The 23,085-nt window shown below is 43.2% G+C and overlaps 1 protein-coding gene across 1 annotated transcript in view; it reads right to left on the bottom strand.

The window, feature by feature from the left end:
* LOC124616365 (wiskott-Aldrich syndrome protein homolog 1-like) overlaps positions 1-23,085 on the bottom strand; it is a 145,568-nt gene that overhangs the window by 62,307 nt on the left and 60,176 nt on the right. The window lies entirely within an intron of this gene.

The following is a 23,085-nucleotide window of genomic DNA, read 5'->3' as shown; positions in this document are numbered from 1 at the left end:
ACGTGGTCAACGATACCTTGTACAGCAGCAACTTCTCTGACGCTGACATTAGGATTATCGTCAACTGCACGAAGAATTGCTTCGTCCATTGCAGGTGTCCTCGTCGTTCTAGGTCTTCCCCAGTCGCGAGTTATAGGCTGGAATATTCCGTGCTCCCTAAAATGACGATCAATTGCTTCGAACGTCTCCCTGTCGGGACACCTTCGTTCGGGAAATCTGTCTCGATACAAACGTACCGCGCGACGACTACATCAAATGGGCATCTGCCAACTCCGCATTTGTAAACATTGCACTGACTGCAAAACCACGTTCGTGATGAACACTAACTTGTTGATGCTACGTACTGATGTGCTTGATGCTAGTACTGTAGAGCAATGAGTCGCATGTCAACACAAGCACCGAAGTCAACATTACCTTCCTTCAATTGGGCCAACTGGCGGTGAATCGAGGAAGTGCAGTACATACTGACGAAACTAAAATGAGCTGTAACTTGGAAATTAGGCGTTTCTGGACACATGTCCTCATAACATTTTTTCTTTATTTGTGTGTAAAGAATGTTTCCTGAAAGTTTGGTCGTACCTTTTTGTAACACCATATATATATATATATATATATATATATATATATATATATATATATATATATATATAAGGAATGTTTCCTGAAAGTTTGGCCGTACCTTTTTGTAACACCCTATATATATATATATATATATATATATATATATATATATATATATATATATATATATATACCCGTGGAGGCCAATCAGCTGCTGATAGTGCCTGCACACACTGTACGTGGTACGGAAACAACTGGTTCTCCCGTAGCACTCTCCATACAGTGACGTGGTCAACGTTACCTTGTATGTCACCTGACTGCGACTTTGTTCTGGTAGTAGAAGCAGAAAACATGCGCTTTGCTGGCCTTATAGTTCAGTAATCGTGTTATGAGTGAGACTATGTTTGTGGTATTATGGAATATATAGACAGGAAGATATGTATGGTGAAACAATGCCAAAATTAAGTGACTCATATATATATTGTGGAGAGTGACTGTTTCTGCTGCTGAGTCACTAGTACATCGCTGACACAGAACTTTTCGGTAATGAGTGGATTGGAAAGAAAAAACATCAGAATGAAGCAGTAGCTATATATACCGAAACCGCTACTGCTTCATCATGAAGCTTTTTTTATTCCTTTCCAATCCAGTCATTGCCGAAAAGTTCTGTGTCAGCGCCGAGCGGTTCTAGGCGCTTCAGTCTGGAACCGCGAGACCACTACGGTCGCAGCTTCGAATCCTGCCTCGGACATGGATGTGTGTGATGTCCTTAGATTAGTTAGGTTTAAGTAGTTCTAAGTTCTAGGGGACTGATGATCTCCGATGCTAAGTCCCATAGTGCTCAGAGCCATTTTTCTGTGACAGTGATGTACTAGTGACTCAGCGGCAGAAACAGTCACTCTCCACAGGGTATGAACATGTTGCGCCTGTTACCATCCAACTATTCAGCTCAACAGCCATATCATCAGCAGTCACTTCCAGATCTACCACAGGTCACTGAACTGCAGACATGCTCCCACAAGAGTGCTGCTTTTCGGTAACACTTATAACGTGACAGCAAGTTGATCTAAATGAGTCAATGTGGGCCTGTCACCTGACTGCGACTTTGTTCTGGTAGTAGAAGCAGAAAACATGCGCTTTGCTAGCCTTATAGTTCAGTATTCGTGTTATGAGTGAGACTATGTTTGTGGTACTATGGAATATATAGACAGGAAGATATGTATGGTGAAACAATGCCAAAATTAACTTCAAGCGACACTTACATATATTTAAAACATTCAAGTTTTTTTTTAACTTAAGGACTAGCATTATGCATTATCAACTGCTACAGACAGATTGTGCCACTGGTGTCCATACGTAGGCGGAATGTGCTATGACCTTTTTGAGTATTTGCACAAAGGCAGAGTAAATATGGAACAGGTCGAACAATGTATCAGTGCCCGTATTTCCCCCGCACCGTAGTGTATAACTGTTGAACCTATCAAGTCTGTTGAGGCTGAGTACACGAATGGTATTCCACTGAATGTGTTTGCGCCTATTCGACTCAGTGGCTGGGCTGGGCTGTTTTGAGGGAAGAGACCAAACTGCGAGGTCATCGGTCTCATCGGTTTAGGGAAGGACGGGGAAGGAAGTCGGCCGTGCCCTGTCAAAGGAACCATCTCGGCATTTGCCTCGAGCGATTTAGGGAAATCACGGAAAACCTAAATCAGGATGGTCGGACGCGGGATTGAACCGTCGTCCTCCCGAATGCGAGTCCAGTGTGCTAACCACTGCGCCACCTCGCTCGGTTTCGACTCAGTGTAGTGCAGGCTGAGTATAATGTTTATAGCAGACAGCTTTTTGCGAAATATTCTGTTACAGCGCAGTTTTGTAAATAATTACATAGAATAAATATTGTAAAAATATATATATATATATTATGTAGAAAAAATATTGTTGTTTCCCCAATGTCCTACCTATACTTACTAAATACACTACAGGCCATTAGAATTGCTACACCAAAAAGAAATGCAGATGATAAACGGATATTCATTGGACCAATATATTATACTAGAACTGACATGTGTTTACATTTTCACGCAATTTGGATGCGTAGATCCTGAGCAATAACTACCCGGAACTACCACCTCTGGCCGTAATAACGGCCTTGATGCGCCTGGGCATTGAGTCAAACAGAGCTTGGAGGGCGTGTACAGGTACAACTGCCCATGCAGCTTCAACACGATACCACAGTTCATCAAGAGTAGTGACTGGCGTATTGTGACGAGCCAGTTGTTCGGCCATCATTGACCAGACGTTTTCAGTTGGTGAGAGACCTGGAGAATGTGCTGGCCAGGGCAGCAGTCGAACTTTTTATGTATCCAGAAAGGCCCGTAGAGGACCTGCAACATGCGGTCGTGCAATATCCTGCTGAAATGTAGGGTTTCGCAGGGTCGTAACACATCTGAAATGTAATGTCCAGTTTTCAAGGTGCCGTCAATGCGAACAAGAGGTGACCGAGACGTGTAACCAACGGCACCCCATACCATCACGCCGGGTGATAGCCAGTATGGCGAGTACGAATACACGCTTCCAATGTGGGTTCACCGCGATTACGCCAAACACGGATGCGAGCATCATAATGCTGTAAACAGAACCTGGATTCATCCGAAAAATGACGTTTTGCCATTCGTGCACCCAGGTTCGTCGTTGAGTACACCATCGCAGGTGCTCCTGTCTGTGATGCAGCATCGAGGGGAACGCAGCCATGGTCTCCGAGCTGATAGTCCATGCTGCTGCAAACGTCGTCGAACTGTTCGTGCAGATGGTTGTTGTCTTGCAAACGTCCCCATCTGTTGACTCAGGGATCGAGACGTGGCTGCACGATCCGTTACAGCCATGCGGATAAGATGCCTGTCATCTCGACTGCTAGTGATACGAGGCCGTTGGGATCCAGCACGGCCTTCCGTATTACCCTCCTGAACCCACCGATTCCAAATCATGCTAACAGTCAATGGATCTCGACCAACGCGAGCAGCAATGTCGCGATACGATAAACCGCAATCGCGATAGGCTACAATCCCACCTTTATCAAAGTCGCAAACGTGATGGTACGCATTTCTCCTCCTTACAGGAGGCATCACAACAACATTTCACCAGGCAACGCTGGTCAACTGCTGTTTGTGTATGAGAAATCGGTTGGAAACTTTCCTCATGTCAGCACGTTGTATGTGTCGCCGCCGGCGCCAGCCTTGTGTGAATGCTCTGAAAAGCCAATCATTTGCATATCACAGCATCCTCTTCCTGTCGGTTAAATTTCGCGTCTGTAGCACGTCATATTCGTGGTGTAGCAATTTTATTGGCCAGTAGTTTAAAAAACAAAACAAAAACATATTTTCCACTTAGCGACATACTTGTGTGTCAGATAGTGAAACGTAACTTAACAAATTCACTTCTGAGTTGTTAATAGCAAGACATACGCTTGCAGTTTATAAAAACACTTTGTTTAACATACAGGTATGAATCAAGCAATCCATTGGTTTCAGCACTATTACAGTGAGGTGGTAACATGATCGCTAACTGTACTCCTTTTTATGTTTCTTTCATGCGCGCACGTGTGCGCTCTCTCTCTCTCTCTCTCTCTCTCTCTCTCTCTCTCTCTCTCACACACACACACACACACACACACACACACACACACAAAATTGTTGCTGGGTCAATGAAACTAAGATATGGAACATGAGAGGATTAGGGTTTTGATATTTGTTATAAAGAATTTGGAAGGAATTGGTAACTTGGTATAACATCAAACCTGAAAACCGGTAAAAGTGACTGCAAATTGATAAACTGGTGTGACACCAAATCTGGAAGTTGGCAATTTGGTGGGATACAGAATCTAGAAAATGGTAAAATTGATAGTAAATTGGCAATTTGGTAGAATGGATTATCAGAATCTGGTAAAATTGATGTAATGGACCACAATGCAGATGTACCAGCCAAATTAGAGCTGGCATAAACCCATTCTTGCGGATCTGCGTTTACATTTTAAATCCTCGCGCAGTAAAGCAATAACTAAAGCAAAGAAAAGTTTCATGTATCTAAAAATCTACAAAGTGATTTGCCCTGTCTCACGACACCCCAACAAATACATACTACACGCGCTATCGGTGTCATGATCACTTCGCCTGCCAAAACTGCCAGATAAGCTATCCTTTGCAGACGGCCTTCCAGATGTGTAAGCAAAATGTCGTTTTATAATTTTTCCCCTTGTGCTATTCGAACGTGGAGCGCTGTTCTGGCTACAAATGTCATAAATCGTCTACATGACAATTAATATTGGCCTGTGGTTTCAGAGCACTGGAATAACCTGCATCCTGCATCTATGTATGTGTCAACATTACATCTTAATGCGTACCTATAAATTCACGTAGAGAGAGACTATGTGTCAACATTACATCTTAATGCGTACCTATAAATTCACGTAGAGAGAGACTGTACAGCACCAGAATATCATGCAGATGGTCATCTCTATACTGAATCCATTTAGTGACATGCTGTGTCCCTTGGCTGTCTCAACTCGCCAGCCGCGTCAGACGCACACAGAGATGCCACGCGTTTTGATGTAGTGTGCTCTCGTTCTAAATTTTAGCGGTGTGCGAAATCGTATTAACATGCTGTACAAAGGAAGCACCTTGTAGGTAAGCAAAAATAGAACCGCCAAAATTTAAAAGGTGTTTCTTCTTTTCTGTAATATCAGTATGTGCCTAAATCATATATCTATTTGATAAATTATTCCAAAAATCAACTTTCACGAAACCTGAGCATGATGCTTGCCTATTATTATGGAGAGTTATCTAGATGTTTTTCCTTAGAAAACTCATTAAAGCCATACATCGGAGGAAAATGATAGTGAAGAAGTGGTTGCGTGAAATGGCTTGAAAAATTGAAAAACTTTTTCGCTAATCTGTTCTGCAAGAAGCAGACTAACGGTTCAAGGACACTTGTTGGGCTCTGTGTCGCACTCGGTTTTCTCGATGAATCACGTCGAGGTCTTTTGCGTCACGACGTTGCATCACTCACATTTGAGCAACGCTGCGTGTCTCCGTGTGAGGAGGCATTGACCGCCGATGGGCGCCTGTCGTATAGGCAACCCAACGGGCAGCAATCGTCACCGTCTGTGTGGGCCGAGTTAATGGCAGGGGGACTGCGGTGAGGCAGATGTGACGCGCAATAAGGCGAATATATTACGTCCGTGGCTTCACAACTGTTCGACCGAATTCTGTTGAAGCAGAATTTAATGGATTTAGGTCAGCGAAAGGCGAGTACTCGTTATGTAAGCTCCGAAGCTTCGCACACCTATCTGCTATGAGCTTTCGTCAGTGCAAGGTTTCCTCACTGCAATGGCCAACGAGTACGCCCCCTGAGACTGCGTGGTATGGTAGCCCGCGGTATGGCTTGACAGTTGATGCAGAGATTGCAGAGCAGAATTATATTCAGGTTACAGGAAGGAGATGGAGCGCCGTTCTGAACTATTACAGCCTAATTTTTAAATAATGTCAGCCATCGACTGTACTGTTTATCACAATTTCCGCGGCTGATATTTTAACCTTAAGCCATTTTCAGGAGGTTAAAGATGCTGAAAACGGAGTAGTTGTCAAAGTTAATAAAGTGAATTCTACAAGATTGTGATCCCATAGCCAATACCACTGAATAATTGCGGCTACGGAATGAACTGTCGGATGCATAGAGTCTTGCACAATGTCAACCTTTCAGTATCAAAATATCAACAGTTCATAACTAAATGTTGATGGCATTTGTACCTTCAATCCGACATCATAAGCTGTTCACCAATGACATGTTCATACTACTGTCTATCACCAAGATTTCAGTTTCTCATTTGGGTTGAGTATTTTAAGGACAATAAAAAGTATTAAGTCTCATATCTATGTCCGGGATTGGAAATACATGAAATAAGAAATTTATAACATTTTCGCCCTTAATATTATGACTGGTAATTGTTTCAGTTATGTAAGGTGGTTCAGAGCGATGAAAATCGTGGAGGATGTCGAAGAGGTAGAATCATGGACGCCAAACACAAAATAGTTGTCAGTTTTTTTCAAAGGGATCAAAGCCCATGCGTGATATTATCTGTAGTAGACAGCTGTTGCCCATCTATTTTGTAGCTGTTAAACTTCTTCAGTTCACAAGCGAAAGTCTGTGGCACATCGATTCTCCATTTACTTCTACACACACTCTGCAAACCAATGTGAAGTGGAGTACTTAACATGCTACCACGTGCCACGGTTTCTTCCCTTCCAGCTACGTATGGAGTGTGGGGAGAGTGAGTGCTTATGTGCCTCTATGCGTACCATCATTAGTCTAATCTTGTCTTAACGATACCAGTGGTAAAGATATGCGAGGAATTGAAGAATATCTCTAGATACTTCACTCATCACTGGTTCCTAAAATTTTGCAAATAGGCCTTCGCTGGATAATTCACGACTGTGTTCAAGAGCCTCCCAGTTCGAGTTTTCCAACATTTCCATTATGGTCTACAATAAGTCAATTAAGCCTGTGACCATTCGTGCTGCCCTTATTTGCATATGCCCAGTACTCAGTGTCAGTCCTATTTGGTACAGGTATCGTGCACTTGAAGAATATTCAAAATTTGGACGAACAAGTGATTTTTAAGCGATCTCCGTTATAAACTGAGAACATTTTGCAAGTATACTCCCAACGAACCGAAGTCGGTCACCTCCCTTTCTCACGACCGAGCCCATGTGATCGCTCCACTTCACATCCTGCAAATTGTTAGATTCACAAGGAATCCCATGAGTGCGAGGTCGCAGGATCCAATCTTTAGTAAGGCTCCTTAGGAGTTACAAACCGTGTAGGACGTTCAGTTAGGCATCTACTCTTAAAGAATGCATACAGAATCATATTGGCGTAACAAGGTGATGAGAACTGCTGGAACGCGATGGCATAAAAACGAATGCGAAAGTGTCTGTCGTGGAGCTTATCTTGAAACTGGCTATCCTTTAAGGTGTAGCTATAGGTAGTGCGATAATGTATTTTATTCACGGAAAGAACAGACATCCAGAGGCTGAATTTGAACAATGGTTTCAGGTGGTGTTAATCGCAATGCCACACTCTTTTCAAAACGGATAGTTTGCTCTAAAGGAGTTTGCTCTAAAGGAGTATAGCTGTAGTTCTATTACGCCAACTTTCCCATGCTGCGACAAAAATATTAGCCACTACCCTTTCGAAATCGCGTACGTGAGAAAGATTCTCAGCGTGCAGAGCAACTCCAACTTTTCGTAGCACAATAAATAACTTTCGAGCCAGTTTACCACCCAGACTACTAGTTGGCAAAATTGTATACGAATGGGTTAGGGCACTGATGTTGGTTGACCGTGATACAACTCTCTTGGTACCTCTATAGGGTTTCTGTTATATGTATTTCCTCTACAAATCGCGATTGGTCGGAATCGAAAACAGATTCGTTACTGAACGATGGGACACGTTAGTTGATCTCATCTACAAGTTTTCGGGCCGATGCCGCAGTTTGCTGTGCGACCTCAAGTTGATACCTTGTTTGAAATTTCGTCATCTTACACCTTCCAGTCCTGTAGCAGTATTTAAAATTGTCCAACGATCCACAGCTTCCCTTGAAAACAATGTAACCTATGTTGGGCACAATTCTACGTGCATAACGTAGTAGGTCACATGCACATCACGTAAATTGTAACGAGCATCATTGAAACGCGCAAAACATCAGTTTTTGTGACAAGTGCGCCTTGTCCTCCCTTGAATATCAGTAGTTTTTCTCATGCACTACACGGTCATATTGCTGCGGACTTATTCAAAATCTGTTCGTAATTGTTTTTGTACTATGCTCCGTATGATCTTCCATGTAGGTGATTATGTTTAGTACCCGCTCCTCAGACAAAGATTGTTCAGTACTGCGTTTCGCTGAAAACGGGATTTGTGCCTCCCTGTCCAAAATGGATGATGAACTACATTGCTCGATACCTGTTTCAGTATCACTTTCACTTGTTAAGCATGTATAGTCATCATTGTACGCTCATGTACATTGTCCATAAAGTCGAGCGTATACGGCACCTCACATTCCACTGACTCATCTTGAAGAAACGCTAAAATTTCATCTGCCACTTCTTTCTCACTGTGTCAAGTTCCTTGAGTTCCTTTCTGACGAAATGTCAACTCCGGCAACAGTAGGTACAGTGCTCTGTTTGCTTTGTTTGTCATTACCATTACTCTGCTTTATATCAACACCACTAGCACTGCAGCACTGTTGTGAGCTACTCGTCGACTAAGCAGTTCAACTACGCTCCGTAGCCTCATTTTGAGGTCACTATTGTCTACCGCCAGTCCCGCCCCCTGTTGTCATTTGCGGCCAACGTCGTGGTTGCGTGGTAGACAGTGTGTGGACCGTCGAATGGCGTAAACATCATTGGCCTTTTACGATCTCGCAAGCAAACGATTCCTTGTCACGTATTTGTATAAGTTGACTAATTCTACACTCCTGGAAATTGAAATAAGAACACCGTGAATTCATTGTCCCAGGAAGGGGAAACTTTATTGACACATTCCTGGGGTCAGATACATCACATGATCACACTGACAGAACCACAGGCACATAGACACAGGCAACAGAGCATGCACAATGTCGGCACTAGTACAGTGTATATCCACCTTTCGCAGCAATGCAGGCTGCTATTCTCCCATGGAGACGATCGTAGAGATGTTGGATGTAGTCCTGTGGAACGGCTTGCCATGCCATTTCCACCTGGCGCCTCAGTTGGACCAGCGTTCGTGCTGGACATGCAGACCGCGTGAGACGACTCTTCATCCAGTCCCAAACATGCCCAATGGGGGACAGATCCGGAGATCTTGCTGGGCAGGGTAGTTGACTTACACCTTCTAGAGCACATTGGGTGGCACGGGATACATGCGGACGTGCATTGTCCTGTTGGAACAGCGAGTTCCCTTGCCGGTCTAGGAATGGTAGAACGATGGGTTCGATGACGGTTTGGATGTACCGTGCACTATTCAGTGTCCCCTCGACGATCACCAGTGGTGTACGGCCAGTGTAGGAGATCGCTCCCCACACCATGATGCCGGGTGTTGGCCCTGTGTGCCTCGGTCGTATGCAGTCCTGATTGTGGCGCCCACCTGCACGGCGCCAAAGGCAGAAGCGACTCTCATCGCTGAAGACGACACGTCTCCATTCGTCCCTCCATTCACGCCTGTCGCGACACCACTGGAGGCGGGCTGCACGATGTTGGGGCGTGAGCGGAAGACGGCCTAACGGTGTGCGGGACCGTAGCCTAGCTTCATGGAGACGGTTGCGAATGGTCCTCGCCGATACCCCAGGAGCAACAGTGTCCCTAATTTGCTGGGAAGTGGCGGTGCGGTCCGCTACGGCACTGCGTAGGATCCTACGGTCTTGGCGTGCATCCGTGCGTCGCTGCGGTCCGGTCCCAGGTCGACGGGCACGTGCACCTTCCGCCGACCACTGGCGACAACATCGATGTACTGTGGAGACCTCACGCCCCACGTGTTGAGCAATTCGGCGGTACGTCCACCCGGCCTCCCGCATGCCCACTATACGCCCTCGCTCAAAGTCCGTCAACTGCACATATGGTTCACGTCCACGCTGTCGCGGCATGCTACCAGTGTTAAAGACTGCGATGGAGCTCCGTATGTCACGGCAAACTGGCTGACACTGACGGCGGCGGTGCACAAATGCTGCGCAGCTAGCGCCATTCGACGGCCAACACCGCGGTTCCTGGTGTGTCCGCTGTGCCGTGCATGTGATCATTGCTTGTACAGCCCTCTCGCAGTGTCCGGAGCAAGTATGGTGGGTCTGACACACCGGTGTGAATGTGTTCTTTTTTCCATTTCCAGGAGTGTAGTTGTGGCTCACTGGTACTGTAGTCATGGGATAGTACGTTCTTTCGTTTTGCAAAGTAAACAGTATCACATTTCCGTACATTTAAAGGAAGTTGGTAAAATTTGAGTCAACTTGCAATCTTATCAAGACTTGATTGAATATTTCTCCATGTTTTTCAGACAGTTCTATATTACACAATAGCCTACATCAGCTGCTTCGCTCGCGTTTACGTTTTAAATGCAATACAAAAATGATTTTATAAACATATATAAGGCCTGCTGGAAAATTAATGTATTAAAGATCTCTTTCTTTTTCTTTTGCAATTCGGACAAAGCCGGTTTGTCGTAGTGAATGTCAAAACAGGAGTAGCTTTTTTCGATTTATTTCACAAATCGCAACAGCTTCTAAACTTTTCACGCTAATTAAGCCCATGGAAGCGTGGTCATTCCGAATGTTGTTCTGTCCAAAAGCCGGAAGGGGTGGCCGAGCGGTTCTAGGCGCTACAGTCTTGAACCGCGTGACCGCTACGGTCGTAGGTTAGAATCCTGCCTCGGGCATGGATGTGTGTGATGTCCTTAGGTTAGTTAGGTTTAAGTAGTTCTAAGTTCTAGGGGACTGATGATCTTAGAAGTTAAGTCCCATAGTGCTCAGAGCCATTTTCTGACCAAAAATCGATTCTGGCCGCTGGTGTTGGAGGTTTCTGTTAACTCCGCTTTTGAGTTCCTCTGGTTATTTTTCCATAGATACTTTCATCCCCAACAAATACTTCTTTATTTCAAGACAAATATCAAAGTCAGATACCAATTTCACAAATTTAGCTTTAAAAGTTTTTAATGTAACGAAATATTCTCGTAATATTGTCAGCTCCTACTTCACCCTCTTAGGGCTTGCATTTCCAAAAGTACTGAAACACCTTTTTTTTATTTCGAACCGAGAAAGCCAAATACCAGTTTTCGTAGATTTTGCTTTAAAAGTGCGTAAATAGTTCTTCAATAATGATTTATTAAAAAAATATCTTTCACCCACCATGAAATCCCCTTAGGGCTTTAATTTCCAAAACCATTGAGACACATGCTTTTTTATTTCCAATCGAGAAGACAAATACCAGTTTTCATCGACGCTGCTTTAAAAGTGCTTTAGTAGTTCTTTAATAATGATTTATTTAAAAAAAATCTTCACCCACTATTACACTCTCTAAGAGGTAGAATTTTCACAACTGCTGAAACACATATTTTTTGATTTCTAGCCGACCAGCGAAGTACCATTCTTTGTAGTTCTAGCTTCAAAGTTGCGACATATTACCAAGAAAACGTTTCATCTGTTTCACACCCTTGTGATGGAGTTTCGAAAAATCTCTACTTAAATGATGCCTACTGTGTAAGATCAACGCCGTCTCCAAATTTCAAGTTTTCATCCTTAGAGGTCCTGGCTGGACGATAATGAGGCTGGGCGATGGTGAATGAATACGTCAAAGAGTCCGGACATTTTCTTTTATGTACAGACATAACTGCATCATCTGCGAGGAGTCTGAGGTAGCTATTAACATAGCTCGCCGTGTTATTAATGTGCAACATGAATAACTAGGCATCTTTCTGGTACACACCTGAAGTTAATTTTACATATGTCGATAACACTTTATCGAAGATAACATGCTGCGTACTCCTTACCAAGAAATTCTCAGACCAGACACAAATTTTGTTCGGTACTTACACTTTGGCAATAAAAGTTGGTGTGATATTGAGTCAAATGCTTTTTACAAGTCTAGAAACACTGCATTGCCTCGACCCAAGGCTCTCGCTTGTTTTCGGAACTCAAGTAGGCTGGAATGGTGGAAGTCATTCGGTTCGAGATGCCACATCATGTTAGAGCTCAGAACGAGTCCTAGGATTCTACAACAGATGGACGCCAAAGAGCATTGCCACAAATAGCTTTCGCGGAATTTATTATAACTACACTCTCACATATCGACCGAGAAGAAACTCATCTGCACTGTAGCTCCTTGCAGCGCACTTCCATAAGATTAATCCAAAGTCTGTCACAAAACAAGACCGATCATTCCGAGCTTTGCAGGAGCAAGGAACATATTACGACAGCTACCAAAACCGGTCGCAATTCGTCCGAGAATGTATTGGAACTGTTGAGCCGTCAGACGTGGCATCAATCTTTAGAGACACCGGAGTCGTTTGGCTGGAAGAAATGAAAGCAGGCTCATACATACTGGGCTGAAAATTAATGGCGTGTCCCCGAAGACGTGCAGGTGGCTGCAAAAAGAACCCAGCGGATGTCATCTGCGCAAAGCCCACGTGGTGCTTACGGACCAGCGTCAGGTACCGACAATCAGCTTCCACTCAAAGCTCATCGAATACTTAGCATCGCAGTGTCTTCCAGATCTCATGGTAAAGCCAGAATGCAGCTTAGAAATACTACAAAATGGCTGGCTTAAGTGCTGCTTTTTTAAGCTGGCCTTTCGTCCTATTTTAACTACTTTCAGTTAAAAACAAACAGCATAGGAATTCCGCCTTACATAAGTCATCGTTTTATGGTATTGGTTTATCCAGTCATGTTTCAGCATTTTATGTGTTACCTCCTGTCGGAATTTTTGTTTTTTTCTTCCTGAAAGATTACTGTTACATGTTAACGTTTTGTGTAGGTTACATGGATTTTGACATAAAAGTATTTACATTTGCAAAAAGAGTGATCATTAGATGTTAAATATTTTAGATTAGGTTAGCGCCCACTGCTTCTATCGCGTAGACTGTATGGCCTGCTAGAGATTTTCTTGTTTCCATTTAATCGAATTTTCATGTTGTTCACAAACTGGAACACCTTCTAAGCTTTTCACGCTAATTAGGGCCATATAAGCATGGTCTTTTACGAATATACTTCTTACCAAAAGGCGATTCTGGTAGATGGAGTCCAAATGTTTTGTTAATCGTGCCTTTTGCGTTCTTCTGGAGATATTTCCATAGCAACTTTAATCCTCTAATTAGTATTCCTTTATATCTAACCAAGAAATGAAATACCAATTTTCCTATATTTAGCTTTAAAAATTTTTAATGTAACGATACATTTCCTTATAAATTTTCATCCTCTGTTGCTCTCCCTCATGGGTTGAAATTCCAAAAACACTGTAACACATATTTTCTTATTTCTAGCCGAGAAGTCAAATACCAGTTGTCATAGATGTAGTCTTTAGTGGTTCTTTAGCAATTATTTATTTTCAAAAGAGCTTTCACTCACCACTTTACCCCCCTAGTTGTTGAGTTTCCAAAAATTCTGAAACACGTATTTTTTACTTTCTGACTGAGAAACCAAATACCAGTTTTCGTAGTTCTAGCTTCAAAATTCCCTCAATAGCGACATACTTCCAAAAAGCCTTTCATTCTCTTTTTCACATTCTTTGGAGTGAAATTTCGGACAATCGCTTCTTAAACGATGTCTACAATATAAGATCCACACCTTCTCCAAACTTGAAGTTCCTATCCTTAGCGGTTTGCGCTAGGCGGTGATGAGTCATTGAATTAGTCTGTCCCTATGTCACACCCTTAGGGGTTGGATTTCCAGAAACAGCGACATGCGTATGTTTTATTTCTAACAGAAAAGCTAAAAACAAATTTTCATAGATTTAGCTTCAAAAACGCTTGCGCGATGAGATACTTCCATAAAAACTTCCATCTCCGTTGAATTTCGAAAAACAGAGAAACACATATTTCTTTATTTCTAATTGAGATGCCAAATTTAATTTGTCACACATTTGCCTTTAAAAATGCTTTCATCATAAAATATTTTCATAAAAAATCTCATTCACTATCTCACTCCCTCAGGGGTTCAGTTTCCAAAAACACTGAAACACAGATTTTTGTATATGTAATCGAAAAGTCGAATACGAATGTGCACAAATGTAGCTTTATAAATACTTAAGAGATTACTTTATATACAGTATACAGCTAAGGCATATGCCAAAGAGGTATTAACTTACAATATGTTTACTCTTCCGTTAGGGTCATCTAATGCTGTCACAAGAACACGCTCGCGTTGTAAAATTTACAACACGGACATTTTTAATCGAAGGCAAGGGTGAGTTGAACAAACAAATATATTGAAGAAAGCAGTTAACATCGACTGTCAACAATTATTATAACAGAAACGTTAGTTGTTTAAGGTTTTTTCATAATATTTTACTCACTTATCCTGTACACTTTCTTGTTCATAACAATTTTCACAGGCAATTTGTTTCTTTGTGTGCTGTTTACAGGCAAAGTTATTACATCTGTCGCATTTAACTGGAATGGATTAATTTTTTGACGTCCAAAAACGATGCACGTCCCGCGTTTTTACGCCGGAGATCCAAATTTCTGATCTCCTGAAGTCGAAACTGCTTGAGAAGTACGGTGAGATCAGCTAGCAATGATTTGAGTTGATATCTAGATACGAGTTGTTCGTTTATAAGACCCTCATGTAGCTTCTTGATAGACATGTATTTTCGTGGAGTTGTCTCAGACTTTGTACAGGAATGAGATATTTGTGAATTAAACTGAAAAAAAAGCTGTTGGCCATCTTCTCGTAATTCTTGGAACAGAGTAACAGGTACATATTTTAACTGCAATGACAACTCCACCTTTGTCACGTTGTAGTCAATTATGATTTCAGGTTTGTGTGTTTCTTCATCAACTGCTGCTGTGTCAAGCTTAAAAGATAGACTAACAGCACGATTTTTGGCGAGGACCGTATGAAACTAATAAACGATGCGTACGAACTGCCCTCTACTGATTTTATTCATACTGACAGTATATGTAGAGTAGGACTGTTTCTTCAACATATGTAAAGAGGGAAATGCAAAGCTTTCAAGGAAGCCGAGATTGAAAACTGTACGCTTCTTTATATACTTTGTAAAGCCACTAGATTCCAAGTAGTCCGGAGCCGAGTGAATAAGCACTTAATTTCATAAGTTCGAGGTTCCTGGATATCATCTTGCTGTCGGTAGTTTTTTCCTTACTTTCCAGTGTAATTATAACAAAACGTTCGTGATGACCGTACAAATCCTCAATATTTAATCATTCATTTATTACTATGCTTATCTTTATCCTGGAATAAGGAGAAAACGGTTTTTCTTTAGGAGACTGGAAATAAAAGAAGAATGCACTAGAGCTTTCAGTCAAATCAGTATATTCATTTTATTTGTATTATCTTACCTACATTTGTAGCAAGTATAACATGTCACCTTCGGAGCTCTGGTTGAGCTAGGATGATTGTGATCGTAGAAAAGTGGGAAACGGTTAATATTGTGTCATATGTCAAATGTACCGAACACCGAATTTTTGGATGTGAATAAATTTTTTTCAGTGTATCTATACAAAAAACTTGGTTTACATTCATCAACGGTTCTCGGTCTTCAGACAATTTCACGGCGTATCACACATATCGCGCACATCTCAGAATACTGGTGCATGTGGCTAAAAAGCTAAAAAGAAAGAAAAAATTACTGCCACTGACATTCGATCCAGAAAGCGCTTATTAGCCTTTCTTTTTTTTCTGGTAGCTTTGCGTTTCGAGGGCTAGTGCTCTGTCGACTTCTTTCTCCTTTGTTCTTGTTACAAATTAGGAAAACACTAAATGAATGACTAAATATTGATACTTTTCACGGTAATAATAAATATATTGTTAAAATTACGTGGAATGAAGAAAAAGGACCGAAAGTGCAAGCGTGATTCAATGCAGAGACTTTGCGCTTATGAAACTTCCACCGCAACAAGCGTCCGACTCGTCTTCTCGTCTAAACTTTTTGTAGCTAGGATTCACAGTCATAACAAATTTTTTGAAGGACATCATCTTTACGCCAGTGACTATTATAAATTGGGCTAGCACTGTGTAACAAGGTGACGAGTGTATTTAAGACTACTGACAACGACATACAAATGTGTCAGCTTACATTACGTTGACATGGCTTAAAGCCAGAATATCAGCACTTGATAATGGCCTAAGGCCGAAATTTCAATAGTGTTATAAAAACTTATAACAGTCACTGGCCTAAAAATCAGGTCCTTCAAAAAAAGTCTTCTCCTCTATTGTTAGGGCTTCCCCCTACTCCGCCCTAAGGGGGCCTATATGGTCCAGCAATCTTCCTCAGTGACTGCATCTCATACCCGGAATACTCCAAAGAGCGGGAGTGTCCGCAAATAATGAACCTAATTAATTAGCGAACTGGCTCCTGTACTTCGGTTGGCGGCTGAAAACTGCGTGTGTCGTCGTCAGTAAGGACCAAAAGCCGAATGTGTTTTTGAATGTACCACGAATTATGTAGTAAAGGCCGTGCATTTTAGCCAGCAGTCGGCATTCGTCCTGGTTTTGGAAAAAGTACTCTATCGGGGCGTAATACATCGCAGGGGTGACTGAATGCGTCAACCGCCGCAACAGTAATGCCAGCACGTGCTGCGTGAGCGACCAGCAGTCGCCGGTCGTGTCACACGTCTGACAGTACGCATCCGAGTAAACGGCTGCGCGTCTCGGACACAAGGGGTCATACGTCGGATAAATGGAGCTTAGCCGCTGTCGAATAGTGCATTTCCCGCTCATCGCCGCCTACCACATTGAACACACCGTCGTGGGTAGGAAAAGCGTGTGTACTGCACTTCACACCGTGTTCCAGCCAACTTCGGGGTGCTCCTGTGCCACCGTATTGATGGGATGTTGTTGTAAGTAAAGGCGATAATAGTTTTTCGTGCCGAGCATTCATGTCGACGGCAGGTCCACTAGTAAGTAGTTGAAGTCAAACAAGAAGTCTCTGATTTGGGCAAGTGCTGATGAAATGTAGCCCACGAAAACCGGCGGTTGTGGAGAGCGTTGTGCCACTTCAGCCATGAGGGTGCCCGTCAAATCGATTTGCGAGACGCGTAGTGCTGGGTTAGAGTGCTCGCGTGTGGTTGCAGACATGGATTATACCGATACCGCCCGCCTGATGTGGCAATGTCAGGGTGATGTATCGGACTTTAAATACGAGAGCGCTCGCAAAAGGGTCCGTACGCTGCTTGAAATCTGTAGGTCATCGTAACCGTCAAAGGTAGGACATGCACGAAATAATTCAGTACTGAGGCGAGATAGACGTTGACATAACGTGTTCATAGAAGCATGTCCACTCAAAGCAGTTTGTTGCTCCGCATCAGAGCGCGTGTCTGGTGCAGCAGGCGGCGGTACGAAGCTGCCACTGTGCGGCGAACATCGCTGAAGAGCAGCACCCCAAAACATTTAAGCACCGGCACCTTGACAAAGGGCGCCGCCCCCCACCGACATTCATGTATTTTGTCTTCTTCATGTTGGTAACGCTCCCAGCGATCGCTCCGTACCGCGGTAGCCACTGAAGTGTCGTGTGCATTTCATCCCCGATCTGGTCAGGAATACAACATCAGCAGCTAATGCACCTCAACAGAAAAGCACATCCGGTTTGCAGATGCCTTTCAAACGTCGCAGAAGACCATGCAAGGCTGGTTAGAGTGCTGCTACAAATAATAAGTTGGCAGGAGAAATCCGTGTCACGTTGACCGCAGTTAGCAACTGCTGGCTGGTAGCCGGTGCATGTTGACGTGCTGTAGTATGTCTGCCCAACGCATCCGACAACAGTGCGATAGGACTAAGTCGCAGGAAGTCCAATCGCCGAACATCCTCTCGTTCAAGGACGCCACTACCTGTTCTGTTCAGCGCAGACGCGTATTGTCATCTATAAAAATGAGGTCTTGGCCAGATGCACCCCTGAAAAGACGCTCATAGGAAATGAGTTCAGTGTCACAATTGTGGTATCGGCAGTAATCGATAACACAGAGAGGGCACCATACCACTATACGAAGTTGGCAACTGCGGTTATGCCGGGTACCGGGAGAGGCAGCCACGAGCGACCGCTTACTCCAATCAGCTCCAAGCATTCGCCGCGGGACACAAGGATATTGAGCATCTTTGGCCGGAATTTAAAGGAATTGCCCACCACGTTCTAGAGAAGTATGTGCCTAGCAAAAATATAGGGGAGGGAAAAGGATCCACCTTGGTACAACAAACATTTTAGGAAGTTGCTGAGAAAGCAGAGAATTTTGCACAGTCGTTGTAAGCGAAGTCACTGCCCCGCTGACAAACAGAAATTATGTGAAATGAAAGCAGCTGTCAAATGATCAATGAGAGATTCTGTTAACGAAAGTGAAAGCAATATTTTACCTGCAGATTCTAAAAATAACTCTAAAAATTTTTGGTCGTACGTAAAATCTATGAAAGATACAAATAATTCAATACCTTCTCTTGCTGACAGTACAGGTAATGTAACGGATGATGATAAACATAAGGCCGAAATTCTAAAACTAGCTTTCAAAAACCCAATTGCGTTAGAGGACTACAGCACCATTCCCCCTTAGAACTATCGAACAAACGCAAGGATGGCATACATAGTAGTTAGTGTATCTGGGATTGTAAATCAGTTAGGATCCTTAGACGCCAGGAAGGTATCTGGCCCAGAGGGTATCCCAGTAAGATAATATGTAGACTATACTACAAATATAGCACCGTTCTTATCCATCATCTAACAGAGATCATTGGAACAGCGGAAAGTTCTACGGGACTGGAAGAAGGCCGAGGTCATAGCAATTTATAAAAAGGGTAGAAAATCGGATGCACATAATTACCAGCCAATTTCACTGACGTCGATTTGTTGTAGAATCGTGTAACATATTTTGTGTTCGGACATAATGACCTTTCAAGACTCTAAGAAGCTCATCTGCAGAAACAAGCACGGTTTTAGGAAACAGTGGTCATGTGAGACACAGCTGGCCCTATTTGTGCATGATATACAACAGGCTCCAGATGCCGGCTCCCAGGTTGATGCCATATTTCTCATCTTTCGAAAGGCGTTAGACTCAGTTCCGCACTGTCGCTTGCTCCATAAAGTGCGCGCTTACGATCTATCGGATGATATATGCGGTTGGATAGAAATTTTCTAACAGACAGAAAGCAGTATGTCGTCCTGAATGGGGTGACTTCAACAGAAACAAGCATAACTTCAGGTGTGCCCCAGGCCAGCGTAATATGTTCGCTGTTTTTTACGATTTACGTAAACGATCAGGTTGATGGTATTGACAGCGGATTTAGACTGTTTGCCGATGATGCTGTAGTCTACAGGAAAGCAGTATCACACGAAAGTTGTGAACAAATCAATGAGGATTTGCAGAAAATAAATGCATGGTGTAGTGACTGGCAGTTATCTCTCAATATTAGTAAGTGTAACCTACTGCGTATAACAAGGCGAAACTCCCCAATGATGTACGAGTACAAAATAAATACCCAGTCTTAGGAAGCGGTAACATCCGTCAAGTATCTGGGTGTGACTATTCGAAATGATCTCAAATGGAATGATCAGATTACACAAGTAACGGGTAAGGCGAACTCTATATTGCGGTTTATTGGTAGAATCCCGATGCGATGCAGTACTCCAACAAAGGAAATTGCTTACAATACTTCAGTTCGTCCAGTCTTAGAGTATTGTTCGTCTGTATCGGACCCTTACCAGTTAGGTCTGATTCAAGAGATTGAGAAGGTCCAAAGAAGAGCGGCAAGATTCGTGACTGTTACATTTAGCCATCGCTAGAGCGTTACAAATGTCATTGAAAGTTTGAAGTGGGACACACTTGCTGATAGACGACGCGCTAAACGGAAGGGGCCGCTGACTATATTCCGAAATCCGATCTTCGCCGAGGATGTAGAGCATATATTACTACCACCAACTTTAAAATCGCGCAATGATCACCATTCAAAGATAAGGGAAATTAGAGCTCGTACCGAGGCATTCAGACAGTCGTTTTTCCCTCGCGCGATCCGCGAATGGAACAGAGGAGGGGGGGGGGTGTCACCGCCAGACACCACACTCGCTAGGTGGTAGCTTTAAATCGGCCGCGGTCCATTAGTACATGTCGGACCCGCGTGTCGCCACTGTCAGTGATCGCAGACCGAGCGCCACCACACGGCAGGTCTCGAGAGACTTACTAGCACTCGCCCCAGTTGTACGGACGACTTAGCTAGCGATGCACACTGACGAAGCCTCGCTCATTTGCAGAGCAGATAGTTAGAATAGCCTTCAGCTAAGTCAACAATGGCTACGACCTAGCAAGGCGCCATAGCAATTGATAGTTATCGTATGAAGCATGTCTCATCAAGAACGATGTATACAAATGATGGATTAAAGTTAAGTATTCCAGCAGCTACGTACTTTTCTTCATAGCATTAATTACGTATCCTGTTTCAGACCTCACGCCAGCCTGCGTGAGTTTAAGCGCGTGCCTTTCGGTTACCCGTCACTGTGGACTGGCTGTCTTGTCAGTCCACAACAGGGGGAACACGACTTTGGCGCGAATTGTGTCCTCGGCCACACACCGCTTGGTGGCTAGTGGAGTATATATGTAGATGTAGATGTAGAGGTAGATCACTGGCTGCCTGAGGAAAAACGCCACGTTGGATCGGTGGCGGCAGCGCCACGCACCACGCCTGTAAGCGGCTGGACTCAGCTCAGTTAAGGTAGAGTTGCGAGAACAAATGTACAAATGTATCAGACTAAGGTCTCTGCTTGTTATCAGTGAGCAAAGTTCATCTAGGATCTCTTGTTACCAACAATACCTGCACATAGTTCAGGTAACTATCGGGATTTAAATCAGGGCATTCAGTGGAATAACTGTACCAAGGTAAACATATAAATATTCTGGTACCGCGCGCCGCGGAATTTGAATCCGCGCCAGACGTCATGGACGTCGAAGACCCACAGAGGTCTCTGCACCATCGCGCCGTAAGCTGTGGCGGCGTGCGCCTCCTGGCCCGTTTTTAGTGTGAGGGCGCCACTGTGGAACACGTGGCGCCCCCGATAGCTCCTGCCTCGCGCTCAGCCAGCAGTCTAACATCGCGTGCGTCTCAGGACATATCGCCTCAGACAGCGTATTAACTTTCGTGTTTCTATTCCAGTGGACGTGGTTGTCTTGTTTGGTTCGTTACTCTGTTGTCTGTCGTTGTTGTCTCGTAACGTCCTCCGCTGGTCGTGTCCGTCCTCTCCCGTTGTGTTGCTGTTCGCGGGCCGCTCCGCTGGTCCCGCCGCGATTCCGTCGCTACTACCCCGCGACCGTTCCGGTCGCCGTTACAACAAATATATTAAAATTTTTAGCAGTTTATGTGCTTTTGAATGCATATTTTCGCCATAGACCACAACGGCCTCCTGGAGGTACGCAATAAGTACAACGTTGGCCTCTGAGAGTACCATGTTCAAAGTTTCGGAGGGCGATACGCAAAGGCACAATTATATCTCCGCACACCATAATATCTGGACCACCGAAACGATGAAGTTCGACCATGGTTCGACGATGTTCTTGGATGCATTAAGTATCCTCATATGGCGAGATGTGCGATCACGGAATGAACCCGGGAACATTGTGGGATGTGGGCGTTTAGTGATTAGGGAGACATTCCAGAACGTCCATATTCACCAAAAAAGACTATCAGCCATTACCCGCGCTTGTAGGGGAGTAAAACGCCCTACCTCAAGAACACTTCTACAACCACGAGGGCAGCATGGGAGCATGCAGTGCCGTCCGTGATGATCACATACCATATTAACGAGCATACAACGCCTTTTGTAGTGTCCAGGGTCTAATGAGTCACCCTCCTCTAACATTAACTTTTTTTTTACAGAGATAACCGATAACATGTATAATATCGATTGTTGCATAGATAAAAATTATCTCAGCCTTTTCACTAAAAGAATTCATTTGATTTTGTATACGATGTATTATATTTCAGACTAAAATGTATAAAAAGAAATTAATGTGTTATATCGATACGTACTAAGTCTTAAAATTACTCTTCTTTTAAATGTATTTGAAATTACAAAAATTGTGGCATACTTAAAATTCGTATTATTAATTGCATAATCTAACGCTAATTATTAAACTTATTTCTAGATTGATTTACAAAATAATCGTATATCTTAGCGAAGATTCTTCTTTGGTAAACAGAGTCTGTAAACTCTTTTGCCTTGTAAACTCTTTGGAATTGTGTGAGCACCGCAAATGTAAGTAGTGGCGGGCATGCTTCTGATGGAAACGCACGTATTTTGCTAAACTTGTGAATAACAACGTAATTTTTGGTGTTATAGAAGCGAAAACTGTAAAGTCGGTGTGATTTAAAAGAATGGGATAAAATAAAAAGATATTCATAGCAAGAGGCAAATATTTATCAGCTATTTCGTCTTCAGGAGCCTATAACGTTAAATTAAAATTTCAGCTGCAAAAATGTACCCGTAGACAAGACTTGGAGCCTACAATAACAACAACAACAACAACGAGATAATGTAGATAAGTGAAAAGTTTTTCTTTTGTATATCTTACGCCTCTCGAAGCTTTTGAAAATAGTGAAGATACTAAGACATTGAATTTTAGTAGTGATGTGTGGGATGGTAAGATTACGAGGGGAACATCATAAATCGCGATGGCTTGAGCATAGTTGTTGTCTTGGAATAAAAGTGTCGTACTGTTCATGCCACTGCCCATTCCTTTCAGTTACTCTCCGCATTAAACGATAGTATTTCTTTCCTTCTGTGTTACTAGTTTCAAAAAAAATGGTTC

Source organism: Schistocerca americana, chromosome 5, assembly GCF_021461395.2.
Source record: "Schistocerca americana isolate TAMUIC-IGC-003095 chromosome 5, iqSchAmer2.1, whole genome shotgun sequence".
Classification (NCBI taxonomy): domain Eukaryota; kingdom Metazoa; phylum Arthropoda; class Insecta; order Orthoptera; family Acrididae; genus Schistocerca; species Schistocerca americana.
This window is presented reverse-complemented; position numbering and strand designations above follow the sequence as displayed.